The 5,235-nt window shown below is 37.7% G+C and overlaps 1 pseudogene; it reads right to left on the minus strand.

Annotated features, from left to right (window-relative positions):
- Nucleotides 1-281: 281 nt before the first annotated feature.
- Nucleotides 282-4,675, minus strand: LOC121736136 (annotated as a pseudogene).
- Nucleotides 4,676-5,235: the final 560 nt, after the last annotated feature.

The raw sequence follows: 5,235 nt of genomic DNA on the forward strand, positions 1-5,235 counted from the left end.
GTTACGGTCTACTTTAATCGGATCGGTTGCGCCTGCTCGAGCCAGCCCGCGCCACCTCGAGCCACTCCTTTTACACAGCGCGTGGCTCAGGCTGGCGCGGCGCAGCTCGTCATATTACGCACCGTGCGCGTGAGAAGCCAACCTAATTCGCCCACTTTGACCAAATTAGCTATTATTTTTAAAATATGAATGGTCTGGTTTTCGAGTAAAATTGTTATACCTACCAACATAATATCATAGAATATGGTCAGACAAGAATAAACTTGCATGACTGACATTAATCAGAACCTCTTTTTGAGATCTACGGGTAGGCCTCCGATGACATTCTCAACTATGTGAGAATTAGGGTGAATAAATGGAACAGGAATGGAACTCTTTGATGGTGCTAACGTGAAATGGCGCAAGATGGCCGCGGCTCCAGCCACAGACTGCATCAAACCAAGACGCTCCCCTGAAAAAATAAAAAGTTTTTTTAAATTAGCGAAAGCAGGCAAATGTAACGAAAACACAAAAAAATCGGTTGATGTTTGAATCCCTGTTGAGAAATAATATGAACCGTTATGACTTATGACTTTGATAGTATTCTGATTTTATCCACGTAGTAAATGATAGTATTTACTACGGACGGAGGCCCAATCCCCTACCCTATTCCCTTCCTTACCCTCCCCTATTCCCTTTCCTTCCTATCCCTACCCTCCCCTATTATCCTATTCCCTCTTAAAAGGCCGGCAACGCACCTGCAGCTCTTCTGATGCTGCGAGTGTCCATGGGCGACGGAAGTTGCTTTCCATCAGGTGACCCGTTTGCTCGTTTGCCCCCTTATTTTCATGTAAAAAAAAAAAGTATTATCAGGTAAGATAGATTCCTCTCATTGTTGGAACAGCGATATACTTAACAACTACTTGGATTAATCCACATCCATATCCATATGCATACTAATATTATAAATGCGAAAGTGTGTATGTCTATCCGTCTGTCTATCTGTCGTCTGTCTGTTACCTCTTCACGCCCAAACCGCTGAACCGATTTGGCTGAAAGGTATGGAGATAATTTGAGTCACGGGAAAGGACATAGGATACTTTTGATCCCAGAAAAATGCACGAAAAATGACAAACGAGTTTTGGCGCAACGGAGTTGCGGGCGTCATCTAGTGTCTTATAAAGTTATGTGAATAGACATAGAGTATCTAACATCCGTTTAGCTGGTAGAAGGGGGGACACTGGACTCTAACAATTTTTTCCACTTTAAAACTTAATATTTCACAAATGGATCCCTAAATCAGAATATGATCTATGAATACTCATAATATTTTTAAAAAACCTATCCAACAGCACTCCACACGATGGGGTGGGCGCGAAAAAAAATCATCCATTAAGTCGGCATCATTAATATGTGTTTTCATGCCAAATTTGATAACACATCTACATATTATAAATAAAACTTACTATGTTAAAGCAAAAATAAATAGACGGTATAGTTTTCCCGTAAAGTGTACTTACCACAATATGTACAAATTGTGGGATATACTACGGCGAGCTACGTTCGCCCTGATTATTATGATAAGTTGTATATTAAGATTGATTTTCCAGATATAACAATCTGACATTTTTTTGAATAATAGATGATAATAGTTTAAACGTAACGTCAATAAAAGGAGATTAATCCCTTTATCTATGTTTATCTTTTTACGCAATTGTAATTAGCCCTGTAGTCAGTTAAGACAATTTCGAAAATAAATAGACTAAGTATAATTGTTTTTTTTTTATGTTATTTTTTTTTTGTTATTAAAACAAACATCGTTACTTATTGGTCTAAACTTTCAGATTGAAATCATGGAAGTTACTTACCAATACAACTTCTAGGCCCCTCTCCAAATGACATGAAAACATACTTCTGCAGATTATCGCTAGACTCAAATCTTGATGGGTCAAATCGCTCGGGATGATCGAAATATTTGGGATCATGAATCATGATGCAACCCTTTTAGAGATGTCACGATTTGTGTGCCCGGATCTATCGTCAGATCTGTTCCGGGGAATGTGTATTTCTTCACGCATTTCCTCAGAAGGAAACCTGGGGACGGCAAAATCCGAATCGCTTCCCTGAAACGAATAAGCCGATATTTATTTTGTGAACCCAAAACATTGTATATAAAAATGTTACTGGTTTTAGTAAGCAATAACTTGTATATTTAGGAGTACTCGAACCCGAAGCTGTGTCTAAATAGTATAATTAGGTATAATTACACTACCTAATCACTAATGTTCTTACCTCAATGCGTTTTTTAAATATTTCATGTCCTTCACTGCATCAAAACATAGTTTTCCATCGTAATTCTTGAGAACTTCGTCGATTTCCTGCTGACATTTCGCCTGAATGTGCGGGTTGTACGCCAGGAGGTGGAGGAGGAAGCTACTAGAGTGCGAGGATGTCTCGAAGCCCGCTGCGAAGAACACGAACACTTGCGCCGCCAGCAGCTCGTCAGTGGCGTCCAATTCGATCATCACGGGGGTTCCGTCGGGGTTTTTCTTCTCGGCCGATTCGCCGACTTTATTTATTTTTATTTATTTATTTAAGTAATACAAATTATAACTTATGTCTAATTGAGAGTGTACCATAAACCTGCAAGGTTTGTCTGGTACAGCTTAGAAAGTTCACCCACCACGCGCAACATTTTATCACTATAATCTAGTAAGAAACTAATAAACAAATAAACTTATACAATAATCTATTGACTAAAGTTATTCATCCTTCACGGGGAAGTACAGCTAATAACAAAGATAGTGTAGTATAAACTAAATATGATGTATTTTGCAGTTGCAAATAAAAACATTATTACAATTTAATTTGCTAAACTACATCACTTATCAGTAAGTATAACAATATAGTGTCAGCTGTGAACTGCGGACTGCGACTGGACCGGTTTTTGTCGTAAGCATCGACCCTTCACATACAGGATGTTATCATTACTTTGTGTACACACTGATTTATTGGTTTTATTTTAAATGTAATAATTGTATTAACAGAATATTAATACATCTATCATTTTAAGATATGGTTAACTGTTGTTAGGTACACGAGCAGTTATTATGCTATGTACCCTAGCCCTACGATATAATATTATATCTTGGGGTCGGTAGATTGCTCATACCACTAGGGTGCATGCATGGATGTATACCATCATAATATTCTATAAATTCACCGAGTATTAATGAACTAATCAATCCGCCCTTTTTAATTTTTATGATCATGTGTTACAAGTTATTTTTATGTATTGTTGCCACTTTTAAATAAAAAGGTATTTATACCCTATTGCACCCTAGCCCTGCGACATAAAATAATATCTTGGGATCGGTCGATGTCTCATACCACTAGGGTGCATGCGTATTGTATATAGTATGTACTATCAGTATATAATATAGATAGTGAAGCCAAAAAAGACCACAATTAACATAATATTATTATGTTAATTTTGGTCCTTCACAGCCTCACCATAATATCATAGTAATAGTTTTTTAATAATTTTCTATAATTATTTTCTTTAAATTTACTTTTTACACTTTGTGGGATGCTATTTATTAGAGATGGTAGCAAATATTCCACAGTTCTTATGCCATAGTAATTTTTAAATTTCGGTATTTCAAATATGCCATCAGATACTTTTCTAGTCGTACATCTGTGATGTGTAGGCATCAGTAGATTTTTATTTAAATACTGTTCACATAGTAATAATAGTTTAAATTTTTCAAAAATAGGTAATACCTTACATAACTTAAATAAGTAGGTATCATCGTACTTGTGTCTTAATTTTGATGGTATTATTGTTTTTAAGAGTCTTAATTGTAACTTATATACTTTGTTTAAGTAGGTGTTAAATGTTCTCCCATAACTTGTTAACCCGTAGGAGATGACTGACTCTGCTAGGGCCACATACATATTTAATAAGATGCGGTATGGAACTTTACTTTTTCCATAATACTTAATTATTTAAGACTATCTTCCTCTTTTCCTTTAACACGAGCATCATATCGATAAAGTCGTTTCTTCCCGACGGCTTGTAATTTCTCTCCGACATTATTTGCTGCACCAGCGATAGAGTCTTCCTTTCGATTTCGGGGGCTATGTGATTGAAACCTTTCATTATTGCGGGAAAGCATTCCTTCAGTGTTGAGACGATAATGTCTCGTGTAGTGGCGGTGAAGATGCGCCTGCCAAGCTTCCGAAAATCTGATAAGAGGGAACATCGCTTTTAGCTTCCCGCTGCGCTGGTGAACGTCGGAGTCAGCTTTTGTCTTAAAATTTTCCAGTTATCGCCGTCAGCGTGGAACAAGTTTTGAAACAAGAATTCCGAGGTATGGTCGTGATTGACCATGCCTCTGTAGTGGAAGTACTTGAAGTCCGTAGCCAAGACCTGCTTGATCAGCTCGGGGTCTCTGATCAGGAGGCCGGGCGTTCTCATGTTGTAGTTCCCTACGAACTTCTCCGCCGGGTACCGCCAGTAGCTCCGGGCGAATCTCTCCGACAAACTGACTCTTTCGAAGTGCTGCTGCAGAGCATTGCCGAAAAATATGTAGGGCTTCTCGTATTTGACTCCCTTTTTCTTCCAGTAGTTGTGGTTTTTGGTGCCGTAGAAGTACAGGAATATTAGTATGACGCCGATCAGTAGCCAAAACATTTTGGATAGGTTATCGTCACAAACGCCTGTCCGAAACACACCTGTCTGTTGAAATACTTCACGTTAAATACTGAAAATATATTGGACCCTGATAAGCCCAAATTAGGGAGATAAGAGAGAAATCCGGCAAGTGCGAGTTGCGGTTTTTAGGCTTAAAGGCGTACAGGTAAAAAACTCACGCACGAAGGGTTCCGTACCATTATGGAACAAAATTAGGCCAATAATTGTTTTTCATTTTATTTAAATATAATTGAGTATTAAATATTAATGTCCACATATAACTAAGGACTTAGAGATAAAATCAAGTACCTACATGTTGCCATTATTGATATAGAGCAAAAAAGGACAAAAAAATCACGTTTGTTGTATGGGAGCCTCCTTAAATATTTATTTTATTTTATTTTTAGTAGTTGTTGTTATAGCGGCAATAGATACACATAATCTGTGTAAATTTCAACTCTCTAGCTATTACCGTTCTTGAGTTACAAGACGACGGACAGACGGACAGACAACGAAGTCTTAGTAATAGGGTCCCGTTTTTACCCATTGGGTACGGAACC

This window comes from Aricia agestis, chromosome 2, assembly GCF_905147365.1.
Source record: "Aricia agestis chromosome 2, ilAriAges1.1, whole genome shotgun sequence".
In the NCBI taxonomy this organism is placed as follows: Eukaryota; Metazoa; Arthropoda; class Insecta; order Lepidoptera; family Lycaenidae; genus Aricia; species Aricia agestis.